Raw genomic sequence first — 19,346 nt, 5'->3', positions numbered from 1 at the left:
CTGAAGGAGTTAGTTAAGGACCAAAGAGTAGAGGTTTTTTCCCAAGGGAGAGATGATGTATTGAGATTACAGAGTAGATTATGTGTTCCTTATGTTGATGATCTGAGATAGAGGATCATGGCAGAGGCGCATAGCGTGCGATGTTCTATTCATCCCGGCACTACCAAGATGTACCATAACTTGCAGGAAATCTATTGGTGGAGTGGTATGAAGAAGGATATAGCAGAGTTTGTGTCGAAGTCTTAAACTTGCCAACAGGTTAAGATAGAGCATCAAAGGCCTGGTGGTGTGATGCAAGAGTTTAGAATCCCCACTTGGAAGTAGGAAGAGATAAATATGGACTTTGTGACTGGTTTACCTCTTTTGCGTCATCATCATGATTCTATTTGGGTGATTGTGGATAGGCTGACTAAGTCAACGCATTTCTTATCTATGCACACATCTTATGCAGCTGAGGACTATGCTAGATTGTATATTCGGGAGTTATTCAGATTGTATGGAGTTCCCTTGTCTATTATTTCGGATAGGGGTACTCAGTTCACTTCGCAGTTTTAGAGAGCTTTTCAGAGGGGTCTTGGTACCCAAGTGCATTTGAGTTTCACTTTTCATCCGCAGACAGATGGTAAGGCTGAGAGAACCATCCAAACTTTAGAAGATTTGTTGAGAGCATGTGCTCTTGATTTCAAAGGTAGTTGGGATGAGCATCTACCATTGATTGAGTTTTCTTATAACAATAATTATCACTCTAGCATCTGGATGGCACCATTTAAGGCTTTGTATGGTAGAAGGTGTAGGTCATCCATTGGTTGGTTTAAAGTGGGTGAAGCTGCTGTGATTGGACCTGATACAGTGTTTGAGGCTATGGAGAAGGTAAAGTTGATTAGAGAAAGGTTGAAGACAGCTCAGAGTCGTCAAAAGTCATATGCAGATGTGAGAAGAAGAGACCTTGAATTTGAAGTTAATGATTTGGTGTATCTGAAAATTTCACCCATGAAAGGGGTAAAAAGGTTTGGGAAAAAGGAGAAGCTTAGTCCCCGGTATGTTGGCCCTTACAGAGTTCTTAACCTTCTTGGGAGAGTATCTTATGAAGTAGAGTTGCCTACAGAACTGTCAGCTATTCATCCTATCTTCCATGTCTCTATGCTTAAGAAGTGTATTGGTGATTCTATTGTTATAGCTCCTTCAAAAAGCACTAGTGTTCGGGACAGTCTTTCTTTTGATGAGGTTCCAGTTGAAATCCTAGACTACCAAGTCCGGAGACTAAGGAACAAAGAAGTTCCCTTGGTCAAAGTTTTGTGGCGGAACCAGTCAGTTGTGGGTGCTACTTGGGAAGCAGAAGCAAATATGCAATCCAAGTACCCACACCTCTTCTCCGTAAGTTCAGATCAAGCCAAAGGTACTATTATTTCTTAATTCAGTCCCCTTCTAATCAAAGTTGTAGCTGTATAGCCATTCTTATCATAAGCTTATGTATTCTATAAAATATTCGAAGGTTTAGAATGAAGTAAAGTCAGTTTAGCCAAATATTTCAGCTGTGTATCCTTCATTTTGTCTACGTTCTGAACATATCTATCTACATTCGAGGATGAATGTTTCCAAGGGGGAGATATTGTAAGACCCCGTAAAGTTTCCTCATCATCAAATCCTTCGAAGCAAGTTAAAATAAGCTTAACACTTAGAATGTTAACTAAGTGTTCCAACACTTAGTTCATTTTTGAGCCCTCGAACTTTGATGAATTATTTTGCGACCTTCCTGACCTCCATTTCTTGATGTTGTTGTTGCATTGCGATGGGGCAAGGTTGTAAGATATCTTGGGTACGTTTCAGAATTTTTGGAATCCATTTAGGGAACGTTTGGGGTGCCAAACCAGTAGCTAAAGGCTATTAAGGGGCGCCTCCCAGCTTAGCTAAGGCTCTGGGCAAGGTGCCGCCCACCTTAGCAAAGGCTTTGGGCAAGGCACCGCCCAGGCCATAACCTTTGTGCCCGATTTTCTGCTTCTTTTCCCCGTCTCATTAAGGTTAAAGTTGGTATTTTCCCACTCCTTTATCATCCTTAACACGAGATTACACCCCAAAAATACCATATTATTCATACTTTCATCAAAAACCACCAAGAGCATAGCCTAGGGTTTCTACACAAACTTCAAGAGAACTCAAAAGTTAACCGTCAGTTTTCAATAATTTTTCGAGAATTGGAATCCCCATTCTGAGGGATAAAAGAAGCACCCATTAATTTCAATAATAACAACCCAAAGTCAAGAACTCACTCAAAGTTTTAATTTCAAGGTATATGGGGTTTGAACAAGAACACTCTTTCGTTCTTGTGCCCAAAAGTTTTAGATTTTCTTAAAGAATTTCGTATTTTCAAGATGAATTTATATTATTTTGCTACATTTCAAGTTTATGAGATTATGGAATTGTTCAAGTCTTGAATTGCATGATTATTTTGTTTAATTATGATCTAAATTGAGAGTTTATGATATAAATTGCACATTCCTATATTGATATCATGTTTCCAAGAATTTTCAAGAGTTGTTGTCATGAGTTGAACTTTATTGTGAAATTGTGAGTCTTTGAAGATGAATTATTGATTCTCCAAGAAGTGTACTTATATTTCCATGTTGTTGAGATTTTAAAACTTTGATGAAAAGTCTATCAAGACTTCAAGAAAATAATTGAGTTTTGATCCTAAGCTAAGAAAGAAATCCACATTATTTTTTTGTTTGAGATAAAGGGGAAGCATATTGGCTCCCATTACATATTGTTGAATTATTTAAGGTGGATTTTCTTAAAGTTCTGAGCTAAGTAAGGGAGTAGTATTTAGCACCAAGTTGGGCTTGATTCCGAGGTCTCATACCCTAGAACTACGTGCCCCCATAGGTTTCTGATTTACCCTAAGTGGGTTAAGCTAGTGATCACTAAAAGTTAAAGGTTCTACTCCGATGACAAGGATAGAACAGCTCTCCCCAATGTGGTCAAGACGTTGGACTCCATGTCAGCTCACATGGTTTATGTTGGTTAGAAGAAACTCCCAAAGTTATATAATCTCGAGTCCCAACTGTCCCAAAGTCTCTTAAGTTTTCTAGAGTCTCAAGTCTTAAAGTTCCTAAAGTATCAAGTTCTTGAGTTTTAAATAAGTTTTACCATCCTTAAGCTAAAAGTGTAAGTTTGAAGGTATATTGATTTTTAAATGTCATGATTATTAAGTTCCCAAGAAGTTTTTTGCTTTCATGAGATTATAGCTTATGTCCTGAAAGTTGATATTTTAAGATTTCATCTAATTTACAAGTTGAGAGCAAAGAAAGAATACAAATCCAGAATAAAGTGAAATGACTCACGTGATTTTTATTATCTATTTTCTAACCACAACTTATGAGAATTTTATTCAAGCTATGTGAGTCATCTATTATAGCATGGATGTTTTCTATTAAGACTTGTGATACTGATTATTTATTTGCATACACCCCCACATGCTCAGTACATTCCCAAAGTATTGAGCCATATATAAGTCTGCGTGCTACATTGTCTCATAATATAGGTTCAGGTGCTCTATCCCAGCCTCGTCAGTGATCCCCGAGTGCCTTTATCTACATCTCTACAGTGGTGAGTTCTCATAGTTCGAGGACCAGTTATATTCAGTTATTTAGTTTATCTAGTAGTTGTTCATTTCTTTTCAGTCGAGTATGAGTCAGTTGGGGACCTGTCCTAATGGCTCTCTAGTTGTTGAGTAGTAGAGGCTTTGTCAGACTAGTTGTCAGATTGTTAGTATGTCGATATTTCCAGTATTATGCTTGTTCGGACAAAGTATTTCTTATGATTTGATATAACAGTGCCCGTAATTTGTCTATTTCCTCTCTAAGTAAGTTATTATGTGAAGTAGCAGGCTCAAAGGGTTAGCTTGAGGTTATTTGTAGCCTTAAGCACCGTGTGACACTTTGGGACCCATTTTTGGGGCGTTACAAAGGCTATATCAGGCCTTGTAGTATTTGCAAGATACATTAGTACACCAATCGGACTAAGATATGGTACTTCAGGACCAATCCAATTTAGTATGTTTCGCATTTCAGCAAATAATCTTATTACTTTTGAAAACTGTCCAAGACTTTTAATGATTTTCAAGCTATAAGCTTATACAATATAAGGATTCTAAATAAGTTTCCCAGAAACTTTTATATGCTTCAAACATTTTGAATCCTTAGAAAGTTTCATATGTGATATTCAACATGTCATATGTGACATCTTTAAGTGTCTGGACTGCAAATCAAATAAGTTTTACACTTACCAAGATGCACCTTTTCATGTCACTTGATAAATGTTTCTACGTCAGCATGCTTAAATAAACGTAGAATTCAGATATTCGTAATCTTTTACAATATTGCGCCAATATGGTATCAAAGATATCGTTAATGATATATCATTTTGTATCGGTTCATAATGCGACATAACATTTTGAGATCTCATCACTTCATTATTTTCAGGTACCTGAACCGTTCATAAGGTTTTATGAAGTGTTGTGTCATAAACTCTTCAAATACACATTGTCTTCTTATTATGATTATTTTCTCCTTATTCTTTTCAAGGATTATTTCATTTGGAACCGATTAGTCTACCACATTTCACGCATGCATAGACTTTATCCTTTAGAAACACAAAATAAGAGCATTTGCAGCTTTAATATGAGATGCTTTCGGCATTTGACTTGAATTATCTTTTGAATGAAGATCTGATGATAATTCCTAACATATTTTATAGATGCATATAATCTCCCCCTTATGTTAGGAAAACTAAAATACATCCTCCATTTTCTTTGAGGATTTCATTTTTGTGCATCTTGGCATATTCATTAATCGTATACCGCACATCAAAATTATTAGATGGAATAGTTGGTTCCTGACCTTGAACCAATTAAGAGGGAAGAAATAATCATAATTTATTGGTCTAATGCATACAAGTGCTATTGTATGCAACATATCATATTTCAAACCAACACATGAAACTTTGTTCTCATTAGTAATGGTTTAGCTATTTATCAAAGGCATTCAATGCTAAACCATCATCATAAAGATGAATTGTCTTGATTACATAATCAGAAAGTTATACTCTTAACTCAATTTTACTGAGCAAACAATATTTATGAATGTCAAACGGTAGGTTGATAATAAATGTACATGTGATCATCTTATATCGATGTATCTTAATAGATCACATGACAGGTGAACGGGCCCATATTCACTTTTTATACTTTTCAGATTTAAAGAATTCAATCCCACTATTAATTGGTCCAACCAACTTATCATGAGAACAAGCGACATAAACAATTCTCAAAGAATCTTCTAGTTCTTCAATACATGTCTAATACTCAATATGCACATCTTCAAGATGTCACAATCGTTCATATCAATTTATGAACTTTTATTCTAGTAAACTCCAAGTTTACCATGACATGTACTTTTTTCTTTAGTAAATTTTAGATTTCTATTACATGAATAAATTTCAGATTTACTACTTTAGAAGTTTGAAAATAACTTTTCTCAGTTATTCTGCCTCATTCAGATGTGAGTTGTGATATCATCCCAATCAAGTGCACGTTTGTATTAATACGGTTCTCATTCCCCAGGAATGGAATATAATTGTGCCTTAAGCCTATCAAATTATGATAGCTTATAACCTCTTTCATGATATTGCTACTTCAGGAACAAATCAAGGCATAAATATGATAGAGAGAATTTTTCTATATTGCTACCACATTCACTTCAAGAATGGAGCAAATTGCCATCTTTCAAACTTATCATATATTGCTACCACATTCACTTCTTGGAATGGAGCATATTCAATGGACAAGTTTCATGACTTTTCATCAAAAAAATATTATTTTGTCTTAGCCATCATAATATCATCAATATGGTGCACTGAGATTCAAACTCAATGTCTTACCCATATAAAGACATCTTAGGCATAAATCAATGGGACTTGAACCCAACTTATTATCATCCCTTTTGATAATATTGTTCTTGAGGAATAAATTTAAAATATAAATGGTTCCAAACCAATTATTTTTTCTAAAATCCAATAATAATTATATTATTAGTAGCAAAAGACAAATAACATAAGAAATTACTAACCTTGAAATTACCTTTAGATTTATAATCTCATCTTATTTGACAGAGTCTCGTGCTGATAACGTATTATGAAATATAAAGAAAGAACAAGAATAATAAATAGAGAGAGAAGAGAGAGACTTCTTTATTTCTCTTGATGGATGAGATATCATAAGATTGAGAATACAATGAACACAATTCCTCTATTTAAAGGGAAAATTTACTCCTAGTTTGAGTAAAAGACAGATGCTTCAAATGCTAATAGATATCAAAGTAGATCTTGATAGACATTCACTATAATGTAAATGCATTTATAACACTTTCAATATTATTTGTCCACTTTTCTATTTTGAAATGTCCAACAATACTTTTTCATTTCCATCCATTTTACCCTTGGCATTAAATAAGATTCATTATCTAATGCATGCATTAAATTTATTATATTCAAAGAATAATATGGTAAATTATCCTTATCACTTACCGTTTGTTATTTCTGTGCCAATAAAAAATAGACAGAGAAAGCACAACAGGAAGTTGCAATTACTATTTTTTACTGTAATGCCCTAAATCTGGTATCCAGAATGCCACACGGTGCTCATGACCCCAAAGGATCACAATCTAACCGATGACTGATATTTGTACCTGAGCACTGCATAATATATTATATAAATGCAAAATAAAAGGTTGAAAGACCATAAGGTTCAAATATCTGATAAAACATAACATCTGAAAATACGATATATCAATACCAAAACAAAATTAAAATAACTGTCTGAAAATGCTATAGTCTGACAGCCTCTAAACTATCAAAAAAACTGTGGAGTTGATGGGACATGTCCCCAACTAACTTCGGGCTACTAAAATAATAAAGTAATAAAATAAACATGCTATCCTTGAATGATGAGGACTCACTGCTAGTCTGGCTGCTGAACGTCTGATCTACTAATGATGCTCTGGAGCTCGTGGTTCTGAACCTATGGTATAAAATACCATAGCACAAATGCGTTAGTACGATTGAATGTACTGGTATACACGTGAGGTAGGCTGAATGTAATGGATTTATATGCATGAACAATACTAACTAACTGAATAACATGAACGTGAGAAAACATGTATAAATACGTGAACTGTAACTGAGATCATGACATCACTAAATCTGAATACTGATAACATACATTTTCATATAACTGATATACTATTATCTGAATGACTACGTTTGACAGTCCTATTTCTGATGGAACTAGCTGAGTTCCATATTGAACTGGGTGACTGTATCAGACAGTCTTGAATTCTGTAGAACTATTTTGAGTTCTATTATTGAGACTAAGACTAAGACTGTAACTGTGGGAAATAGTCATCTAACCGACATGCCCCAAATAAGATAATATAATTGAGTTAGGGTCCAATCTGTAACCCCAATTAGAAGGGTGTCAATATCGCGCCACTGGTAAGGACAAGCTGTGAGTAATCCCTTATCTAACAGGTACTCTAAGGAGAATGGTGGAACCCTCATCTAACAGGTTAATCCACCTCATCTACCCTTGGGCTCACTCGGTGATGAATCCTAATCCCATCTAAATAGACACTGAACATGATTAACTGAACTGAACTGGACTGCGTTCATTGAGTTCCATTGACTAATGAAATACTACTGAGATTACTGAATTTCTAAGACTACTGTATTTACTGAGTTTTCCTGAGTCATATGACTGACTGAGTTCTATGAATCATGGCTTGACTGAGAGTATCTGGAAAACATGATACTGGCTCTAGGCACACAACTAAATTATCGGGTAAAGTACCCCCAGGACTCGATAGCATGAAACTGAAAAGACATGATACTTCTTGACACATGACTATAGTCAACAATTCATAGTAAAGTTATTGGGGATTTTCATGAAGTATTCTCATGCTATAAGCTTACACATGAATAGGAATACATGTAAACATATCATAATTTCATAAGCCTAATCTCGTGAGCATTATGTCAATCCATTACTAAGCATAACAATAACGTGGGAGTCATATCAAACATAAGAGAGAAACATGGATTCATTAATTTTCGTCACAAACGAGTCATAAGGCAAAATTCCTATTCTCTTAGGCATTTTATCAAACACCTAGCATGCATATCTTTAGGCTTAGGCATGAATATTGAAATAATACTTCATGGCAATATTTTACACTTACAATACAAGAATTTCAACCACATACTAACATATTTTCATGATAGTCATTAAAGACTTCAACTTGAAAATCAAAGAACAACATAAACATGGATATAATTCAATTCATACCATGGAATCCAAAGTTTATATTTCAAATAGGGTTTCTTAAGCTTCATGGGTAAAAGGAACCCATGAATCAACACTTGACATACCTGGGTGGATGATTTCTTGAAAATTGGTAGAGGAAATCTTGAATTATTGCCTTGATAAACCGTATGTTCAAGTAGTACTTGGACATGTTCGTCATAGTCTTCATAGATGACATTCTTGTTTACTCCTCCAGTGAGCACGATTATGCAGACTATCTCAAAATAATATTGCAGACTCTCAGAAATCATCAGTTGTTCACCAAATTCAATAAGTATGAATTTTGGCTAAGGTCAGTATCATTCCTTGGTCATATCGTTTCCGGTGATGGCATTAGAGTTGATTCTCAAAAGACCAAAACAGTCAGAAACTAGCCTCGCCCTGTATCTCCATCAGATATCAGGAGTTTATTGGTTTTGGCTGGCTACTACAGATGGTTTGTTGAGGGATTTTCTTCTATTACATCCCCTATGTCTAGTTTGATTTAGAAGAAGGTTCAGTTTCAGTGGTCAGATTCATGCGAGAAGAGTTTTCAGGAGTTAAAGACTCGACTTACCTTAGCCCCAGTTTTAGCTCTTTCAGATGGTTCAGATGGATTCATAGTGTACTGTGATGCTTCCAGAGTAGGTTTGGGTTGTGTCCTTATGCAGCATGGTAAGATCATAGCCTACGCCTCCAGAAAACTTAAACCCCATGAGAAGAATTATCCGACTCATGATCTTGAGTTAGCAGCCATAGTTTTTGCCTTGAAGATTTGGAGGCATTACTTGTACGGTGTTCATGTAGATGTGTTCACAGATCACAAGAGCCTTCACTACATATTCTTTTAGAAAGATCTTAACCTCTGTCAGAGAAGGTAGTTAGAGCTCTTGAAAGATTATGACACGAGTGTCTTTTATCATTCGGGCAAGGCTAATATAGTGGTCGACGCTCTCAGTAGACTGTCTATGGGTAGTGTTGCTCATGTTGAGGACAGTGAGAAGAAGTTAGCTTAAAAAGTCCACCAACTTATCCGACTAGGTGTCCAGTTAGTCGATTCAGCAGAAGGTAGTATATGGGTTCAGAACAGTTTAGAATCACCTCTAGTATCCGGGTAAAAGAAAAATAAGATAGAGATCCCAGTCTTGTTAAGTTGAACGAGTCAGTCAGAGATCAGAAGGTAGAGGTTTTCTCCTAAGGGGGAGATGGTGTTCTCCGTTGTTAGGGTCGTCTGTGTGTTCCAGGTGTAGATGACTTGAGGCAATGAATTCTTGTAGAAGCACATGGTGTGCGCTAATCGATTCATCCAAGGGCCACTAAGATGTACCGCAATTTGTGGGAGATCTATTGGTGGAGTGGGATAAAGAGAGATGTTGCAAAGTTTGTGACTAAGTGTTCTACATGTCAGTAGGTTAAGATAAAGCATCAGAAGCCTAGTGGGTCCATGCAGGAATTCAGTATTCTTACTTGGAAGTAGGAAAAAGTGAACATGGACTTTGTGATGGGTTTTCCTCGTACTCATCATCAGCATAATTCAGTTTATGATACGGGATAAATGGTCATCTTATCTTTTGATAACATCTTTAGAGGCCAACACATAGAGGCTAAAGACTTGGTCACCTCGAGGATACGAGAAAATGCATGGAGGAACTATTTTGAGCATGTCATTAAACAAACCCGTGTGTGGAAGATTGCTTGGGGGCTTACATTTGATGCCAATTCGAGACTACAAGTTTTGAAGCGTGACCCCATGGTTTTAGAGCATTGAAGAAGCACCCTTCATTAAAGGTATTTTGGGGATTGCACATGTTAAATAAACAACCCATGACCTCCCCTTTCATTAAGGGTATTTTGGTTCATTATACTATGTAATAATCTAGGCTATATATGGTCTCTTATTAGGTCTTTTCTCTTTAGTTTTTGAATGATGAATGTATGAAATACTTGAAAATTCTCTCTCTTGAGAGCAGACCACCTTAGTGTAGTCTTAGTTAGGGCTTGAAAAAGCCATCCTTAAAATAGGACTTGGAAAAGTCAATATTGATCTTTGCTTGGAAATGGTGGATCTTGAGGTGAGTTGATTTCCTTGACGGTCACCGTAAGAGTGTAGTTTTGATTATTACATTCATTAGGGTTAGTGTTGAAATACACTTGGTTCTTAATCTTGTAATAATCTTGGTCTCACTATCTATCCTTTCATTATTTTGCAAATCCGTGTGTTGTTGTGTTTGTCATCTTGTATCCCTTTGTGTTGCTTGTTCTTCTCACGTTTTGTGGACTGTTTTTGGCATCTTGGTGGGCTGATTTGTATCATTTGGTATTAGAGTATGTCTTGATCTTGTTCCCACAAGATCAATCTTGGGCTCGTCAACTTGAAAATAAAAAAAGTGTTAGAAAACTGAAAATCAAAAAGAGGCAAATCTGTCCATTTTTTTGTGTTCTTGGCCGAAATTGTGTTCTTGTTGTTGTTGTTGTTTTGGCTGAGATTTGTGTCTAAATTTAGGTGTGTTTTAATTGTCTTAGTTATTTCTAAGTGTTAGTTTTGTCTTCACTAACACCCTTGAGTCTAGATCCAAGTTGAGCTTGAACATTGTTGTTGGTATTGTTGTTACGGTTTTAAGAACTTGAACATTGTTAGTGTTGTTGTGTGGACCAAAACTTGAAGGTGGTTTAAGGTCGTGTTGTTGGTATTTTGTTGTGGTTTATAAGCTTGAAAAAGGTGTTGCTGATTGTTGGAGGTTCAATGTGCGGCTAGGTTTTCAAACTTCTATTGAAAGTTCTTGTTGTTCTAGACTATCTTCATGTCTAGTTGCAAAAAAACTCTCCATTACTGTTGTTTGATCCAAAAGCCAAGTGGAAAGAAATGAGGCCTTTGTTAGTCTTTCAAAAAAATCCCAAAGACCTACCAAAAGGGAAGGGGGACAAAAAGATCTACAAAAGACTTGGTACTAAAAGAGGAAAAAAACACTTTTCTAGGTGTCCAAAAGAGGAAAAGGCCACCAACTCTTCAAAAAGGTGTCTTGCCCAAAAGGTGTAAGACAAATCAAACCTTTTTGAATGTGAAAAAGGGCTCCAATCTTGATATTTTTCTTCCCCAAGTCCAAAATACACTTCTTCAAGAATTGAAAATTGAACCAAAATTTCAAAGTTGGAAAAATAAGAACCTTTCAAAAACCGCAACCAATCCTAGACCGCTACATCACCAATTTTTGTACAATACCGAAACTTAGTCCTCAAAATCTTGGATTCTTAGTTTCTTATTGTTGATTCTTAGTTTCATTTTTTTTTTATTCTTATACTAATTGGCAACTAGTAAATACCTACTAAGTTGTAAATTAGTTTTTGAATACGTTTCTTTCGTGTCTTCGTAATTTGTGTGCTTTTCTCGTTCGTAACTCATAGTAACTTCTTTATTTCAAGTTCATAAGTAAATTTTATTTTGTGTCTTGATTCAATCAAAACAAGAAGTCATTTTGGCTGCCAAGTAGGATTGACATCTTATTGACTACCGGAGTATAAGCAACTTTCAATATTCACCGCTCCAATTGTGAGAATCACAAAGGTGAGTGTATCGAGTGTTGGTAAGGAGCTTTTTTTTTGTTAGGTACCATGGCTGCACATAATTTCAAGGCCACGTGTGATCGCATCCATGACGATCTTGAAGATATGGAACAACACATTGAAATTATATGCCAATTGTTACCCAAACTCTTCCCTCAAAATCCAATTGTCCAAAACAACTTGCGATAGAGCTTTCTGAAGGAAGTTGCTGCCCAATCTTGTGATAGACTTTCAAACCGAGGTAATGACAAACATACTCATGAACGTCAAGGTAAAATAGCTAACCTTTACACTTTTATGCATGTGAATGATAATTGTGTGGCTAGTAGCCCATTGAGTGTGAGTTATAGCTTGCCTATATGTGAGTCTATTATTTCTTTTCCACTTGATGATGATGTACTTGTTGTGAGTGTGGATACACTAGTTGATCCTATTGATGACCGAATCGACTCTTCTTGTAAGATCGATTTATGTCCACCTAGTGTTGAAACTATTGTGTTGAATGAAAGTGCATCGTCTTGTGAAATTTATGTTGATCAACTTTTGTGTGAAAATTGCCCACCACTTGAGGATGTGTGTAATGTTATTAATGAATCTCAAGTGTGTGATGATGTTGAAAATATTGATCAAAGGAATAGGAGTGAATCCGAGAGCTATTCTTGGGATAATCTTGCACTTGAAATCTCTTTGAAACTTGATATTAATCTTTTAGAGAGTGATGAACGTGTTTGTTCCGAATCTTCCCGTGAAATAGATCATGCTCTCTTAAGGTATAATGTCTTATTTGAAGATGATATAACCACTCCTAATGAACCTAGTGGTGGAAATGATGGTATAACTTGCCTTAGAAGCTATAGCCGATATGCTAACCCACTATGGTGTGACAATATTTCTCCTAAAAATGCAAATCTCTTCTTGGAAGATGAGAGTACTCTTAAGGGTAAGGGATGTGTGGTTTTGGAAACTACTTCTCCTTCTACTTTTTGTGACTTTATTATTGAGAGTACTCATGGTGATGATTGTGAAACTAGTAGTGAGTACACACATGAGGACACCTTAGTAGAAATCGACTTGAGTGATACCTTTCTCTACTTTCTATTTTCTCTGGATAATATGTATGCTATTGTAGAGAGTATGTCATTTATTTTGGGTGGATACCACGGGAAAGGGGAGTGTTGTCTAAACCCATGTTTATGGCCACTCTTCCTGTTTGACCGCGGTGCCAAATATGGAAATGGTGATATTGGTGCACCCAAATTATTGCTTGGTCTACATGACAAGCAAAGTGTCACTCTTGGTGAATCCCATAACCAAATCCTTCGTACATCTTTCATTGAGTTTTTAATATTTCATTCAAAGGATCCTTGGTTATATTGCAAATATGTGCAACCTTGGCATGTTGAGATGATTTGTTGTGCTAACCCTAACCCTCATGCCATAAGAAGTTTATATTTATTTGTCCTCTCCTCGGTTTTGCAAGGTTTGGATTTGAGGTTGAATTATTTTCAAGAAGGGGAGGATGATACGGGATAAATGGTCATCTTATCTTTTGATGACATCTTTAGAGGCCAACACATAGAGGCTCAATACTTGGTCACCTCGAGGATGCGAGAACACGCATGGAGGACCCGTTTTGAGCATGTCATTAAACAAACCTGTGTGTGGAAGATTGCGTGGGGGCTTACAATTGATGCCAATTTGAGACTACAAGTTTGAAGCGTGACCCCATGGTTTTGGAGCATTGAAGAAACACCCTTCATTAAGGGTATTTTGGGGATTGCGCATGTTAAAGAAACAACCCATGACCTCCCCTTTCATTAAGGATAATTTGGTCCATTATACTATGTAATAAGCTAGGCTATATATAGTCTCTTATTAGGTATTTTCTTTTAGTTTTTTAATGATGAATGTATGAAACACTTGAAAATCCTCTGTCTTGAGAGTAGACTACCTTAGTGTAGTCTTAGTTAGGGCTTGGAAAAGCCATGCTAAGTATAGGGCTTAAAAAAACCAATATTTACCTTTGCTTGGAAATGGTGGATCTTGAGGTGAGTTGATTTCCTTGGCGGTCACCGTAAGAGTGTGATTTTGATTATTACATTCATTAGGGTTAAGGTTGAAATACACTTGGTTCTTAATCTTGTAATAATCTTGGTCTCACTATTTATCCTTTCATTATTTTGTAAATCCGTGTGTTTTTGTGTTTGTCATCTTGTATCCCTTTGTGTTGCTTGTTCTTCTCATATTTTGTGGACTATTTTGGCATCTTAGTGGGATGATTTGTATCAGTTTGGGTCATTATAGATAGAATGACCAAATCAGCTCATTTCCTTCCAGTCGATACCTCCTATTCAGCCGAGGATTACATCAAACTCTATATAAGGGAGTTGGTCAGATTTCATGGTGTTTCGTTGTCTATTATTTCAGACAGAGGTACCTAATTCACCTCTTACTTCTGGAAAATATTCCAAAAGGGTCTTGATACCTAAGTTTACCTCAGTATAACCTTTCATCCTCGGACAGATGGTCAAGCAGAAAGGACCATTCAGACCTTGGAGGATATGCTAAGGGCGTGTGCAATTGATTTCAAGGGGAGTTGGGATGACCACTTTTCTTTGATTGAGTTTGCATACAACAATAGCTATCATTCAAGTATTCAGATAGCTCCATTTAAAGCTCTCTATAGTAGGAGGTACAGATCTCCAATCGGTTGGTTCGAAGTGGGTGAGGTCGCAGTAGTAGGGCCTGACTTAGTATTCAATGCCTTAGAAAAAGTCTAGTTGATCAGAGAAAGACTTTGGGCTGCTCAGAGCTGATAGAAGTCTTATGTAGATGTGCCCAAAAAGGATCTCAAGTTTGAGATTGGTGATTATGTGTACTTAAAAATATCTCCCATGAAGGGAGTGAAGCGACTCGGCAAGAAAGGAAAGCTCAGTCCCCGATATATCAGTCCCTTCAAAATTCTCAGTCGTTTCGGCAATGTAGCTTATGAGCTTAAATTGCTTTCAAATCTAGCCTCAGTTCATCCAGTGTTCCATGTCTCCTTGCTAAAGAAGTGCATAGGTAACCCAGCAGTTTTAGTCCCGGTAGAGGGCTTAGACATTCAGAACAACCTTTCTTTAGAAGAGATCCCAATCAAAATTCTTGACTACCAGACTCGTAGACTGAGGAACAAAGAAGTTCCTCTAGTCAAAGTTCTTTGGCAGAATCAGTTCGTTGAGTGAGCTACTTAGGAAGAAGAAGCAGACATGCGGACCAAGTATTCTCACCTCTTCTTCGCAAACTCAGACTCAGCCCAAGGTAATAGCTTTCCTTAAACTTATTCAGTTTTATGTACAGATTTCAGTTATAAACTTAGTATCAAATACCCTTGCATATCCAGTCATATGTTCATGTATCATGTCAGTCATGTATTCATGCATCAAATATGCATTCTCATCATGAGAAACTAAGTTTCTCAGTAATTTCAGTCATGCATCCATGAAGACTATCTGTCACATATCCATGCATCAGACATGCATATTCAGTATGAGATTTCAGTATATCAGAAGTTCCATTCATATAGACATGTTCAAATGTTCACATCCCTTAAGTAAGATTAGTCTATCAGTTTTCCCAGTCTAGTCAGTCCCATTCGAGGACGAATGTTTCCAAGGGGGAGATATTGTAATACCCTAAACTTTTTTTAAGTTAAATCTAGTCTCCAGAAGAGTTAGTGATGACTTCCTAAATAATTAATGTTTAAATTAGACAGAATTTCTCCAATTTTTACTTTTTATCACGTGGGAAATTAAATTAGCTTTCCAACGATACCAATTTTGTCCAAATATGGTATCAAAGTAAAAAATTATGGACGTTTTATAGAGAAATATCGGAACTGACCAGAAGCGACGGTCAGGCCGACGGACCGTCGAGCTAGCGACGGACTGTCGCCCAAGCCATCGCAACTAAGATAGTGAACTCGTCTTCTGGCCAAGTACGACCGTCAGGATCGATGGACCGTCGAGCTAGCAACGGACCGTCGCCCAAACCGTCGCAGACGAGGCAGAAAGTTCAGGTTCTGGCCAAGTACAATGGTCAGGACCGATGGACCGTCGATCTAGCGACGGACCATCAACCAAACCGTCTCCACTTCTGATCAGTGATTTTAAGTCATTTTTAAAAGGGTATTTGAGTTTTTTTCCACCCGTTTTGACCCCTAATTATACCAAACCAGAGTTCATAACTTCTTTATTCATCCACAACACCAAATTAGGGTTTCTCTCAAAGATCAATCCCCAAGAACAAGAAACTCTAGGTGTCTAATCCCAAGGCGAGAATTCAAGCTTTCCTCCACCAATTTCCAAGAAATCATCCACCCAGGTATGTCAAGTGTTGATTCATGGATTCCTTTCACTCATGAAGCTTAAGAAACCCTATTTGAAATATAAACTTTGGATTCCATGGTATGAATTGAATTATATCCATGTTTATGTTGTTGTTTGATTTCCAAGTTGAAGTCTTTAATGACTATCATAAAAATATGTTAGTATGTGGTTGAAATTATTGTATTGAAAGTGTAAAATATTTCCATGAAGTATTATTTCAATATTCATGCCTAAGCCTAAAGATATGCATGCAAGGTGTTTGATAAAATGCCTGAGAGAATAAGAATTTTGCCTTATGACTCGTTTGTGACCAAAATATATGAATCCAGTTTCTCCCTTATGTTTGATATGACTCCCACGTTATTGTTATGTGTTGTAATGGATTGACGTAATGCTCATGAGATTAGGCTTATGAAATTATGATATGCTTACATGCATTCCTATTCATGTGTAAGCTTATAGCATGCGAATACTTCATGAAAATCCCCAATGATTGTCCTATGAATTGTTGACTATGGTCATGTGTCAAGAAGTGTCATGTCTTGTCAGTTTCATGCTATCGAGTCTTGGGGGGACTTGTACCCAATAATTTAGCTGCGTTCCTAGAGCCAGTGTTATGTTTTCCAGATACTCTCAGTCAAGCCATGATTCATAGAACTCAGTCAGTCATATGACTCAGGAAAACTCAGTAAACACAGTAATTTCAGTAATCTCAGTAGTATTTCGTTAGTCAACAGAACTCAATAAACGCAGTCCAGTTAAGTTCAGTTAATCATGTTCAGTGTCTATTCAAATGGGAGTAGGATTCAGCACCGAGTGAGCCCAAGGATGGGAACTCACTAGTTATTAGAGGGTGTGATTCTTAGAAGCAATCCTTGCGCTCCAGAACTACGTAGCCAGCGTAGGTTGAGACATCAAACCTGCTAGTTAAGGGTAGATGAGGTGGCTTAACCTGTTATACGAGGCTCCCACCGTTCTCCTTAGAGTACTTGTTAGATGAGGGATTACTCACAGCTTGTCCTTACCAGTGGCGCGGTATTGACACCCTTCCAACTGGGGTTACAGACTGGACCCCAACTCAATTATATTATCTTATTTGGCGCATGTTGATTAGATGACTACTTTCTAAAGTTACAGTCTCAGTCGCAGTCTCAGTAATAGAACTCAGATAGTTCTACAGAATTCAGGACTGTCCGATACAGTCACCCAGTTCAGTACGAGACTCAGCTAGTTCCATCAGAAATAGGACTGTTAGACACAGTTATTCAGATAATAGTATATCAGTTATACAAAAATTTATGTTATCAGTATTCAGATTCAGTAATGTCATGATCTCAGTTATAGTTTACGTATTCATGCATGTATTTTCACGTTCATGTTATTGAGTCAGGTAGTATTGTTCATGCATATAAACCCCTTGCATTCAGCCTACCTCACTTGCATACCAGTACATTTAATCGTACTGACGCATTTGCGCTATGGTGTTTTATACCATAGGCTCAGAAGCACGAGCTCCAGAGCATCCTTAGTAGATCAGACGTTCAGCAGCTAGACTAGCAGTGAGTCCTCATCATTCGAGGATAGCATGTTTATTTTATTACTTTATTATTTTAGTAGTCCGGAGTTAGTTGGGGACATGTCCCATCAACTCCACAGTTTTTTTGACAGTTTAAAGGCTTCCAGACTATAGCATGTTCAGACAGTTATTTCAGTTTTGTTTTGGTATTGATATACCGTATTTTCAGATGCTATGTTTTATCAGCTATTTGAACCTTATGGCTTTTCAGTCTTTTATTCCGTATTTATACAGTATATTATGCAGTTCTCAGGTACAAATATCAGTCATGGGTTAGCTTGTGGTCCTTCGGGGTCATGAGCACCGTGTAGCATTCCGGGTACCAGATTTGGAGCGTTACAAACTTGGTATCAGAACATAAGGTTCAATAGTATTCAATAGTGTTCAATTTATTATTTCTTGCCCAATTTGAGACGCTTAGCATACTAAAACTTTTGGAGTCCGAAGCCTAAAGGGCAAGATTTTTCATTCAAAATTCTAAAGGGACATATGAAAATGAATAAATTCCATAACAGACAAGGTAAACACATGTATTTATCGTGTCCATTAAAAGTTAACATCGTCAGTTACCTTACAAGGTAAATGAAGTCACTTACCTTATCACTGACTGAAAAAGTGGGTGGAGATTGAAAATTTAATGACACCGATGTACTCGGTCCGTCCATCTTTTGTGCGCTTTCTATTTTGGGAACAATGTTTGTCCAGTTTATGAAATCAATGGATAATTCACCTATTTTTATCTATTTTATCCTTGTACTCCCTCCGTCCCAAATTATGCGTCCCAAATTGAGATGACACATTGATTAAGAAAAATAATTAATAACATGGCTAGTTTATCATATCACCCCTATTAAATGATGTTTACATTTTAGTTTAAAGAAAAAGTAATTAATGTAAAGGGTAAAACATGAATTTTTTTTTTTATCTCTTCTTGATTAATGAAAAAAGACAAGTAAAATGAGAAATCAAATTAAAAAATTTAGGACGGGTAATTTGGGACGGAAGGAGTATTAAATACAATACATCACTCATTGCATTTTTGAAAGCAAAAAATTTATTATATTCAAAAAGTGATATAGTAAAATTCCTCATCTATTTATTATTTTTTAAGGCATATGTCAAATCAAAATGAACAAGTATTTATGGATGGAGGGAGTATTTAGTGAAGAATTTAGTGAAGACAAAAAAGTCTCCTAACCTTGCACTTGAAATACTTCACTAATTACTCACTCCGTTCATAAATACTTATTCACTTTTTCTAATATTTTGCTTAATAAGGTTATCTATTGTATCCTAATTGACCTGATTTATTAAGTAAGTTAATTACTCCATCCATCCGTTTCATAATAATCGACCTTTTCATTAAAAATATAATATTTTTCCAAAGTTGTGTTACCAAATCAGAAAAGGACTCTTTTTCTAATATTGGGATTTGATTCGAGAAAAGAAT

The sequence above is a fragment of the Capsicum annuum genome, unplaced genomic scaffold (assembly GCF_002878395.1).
Source record: "Capsicum annuum cultivar UCD-10X-F1 unplaced genomic scaffold, UCD10Xv1.1 ctg3236, whole genome shotgun sequence".
Classification (NCBI taxonomy): domain Eukaryota; kingdom Viridiplantae; phylum Streptophyta; class Magnoliopsida; order Solanales; family Solanaceae; genus Capsicum; species Capsicum annuum.
Note: the sequence above shows the minus strand (reverse complement) of the source record.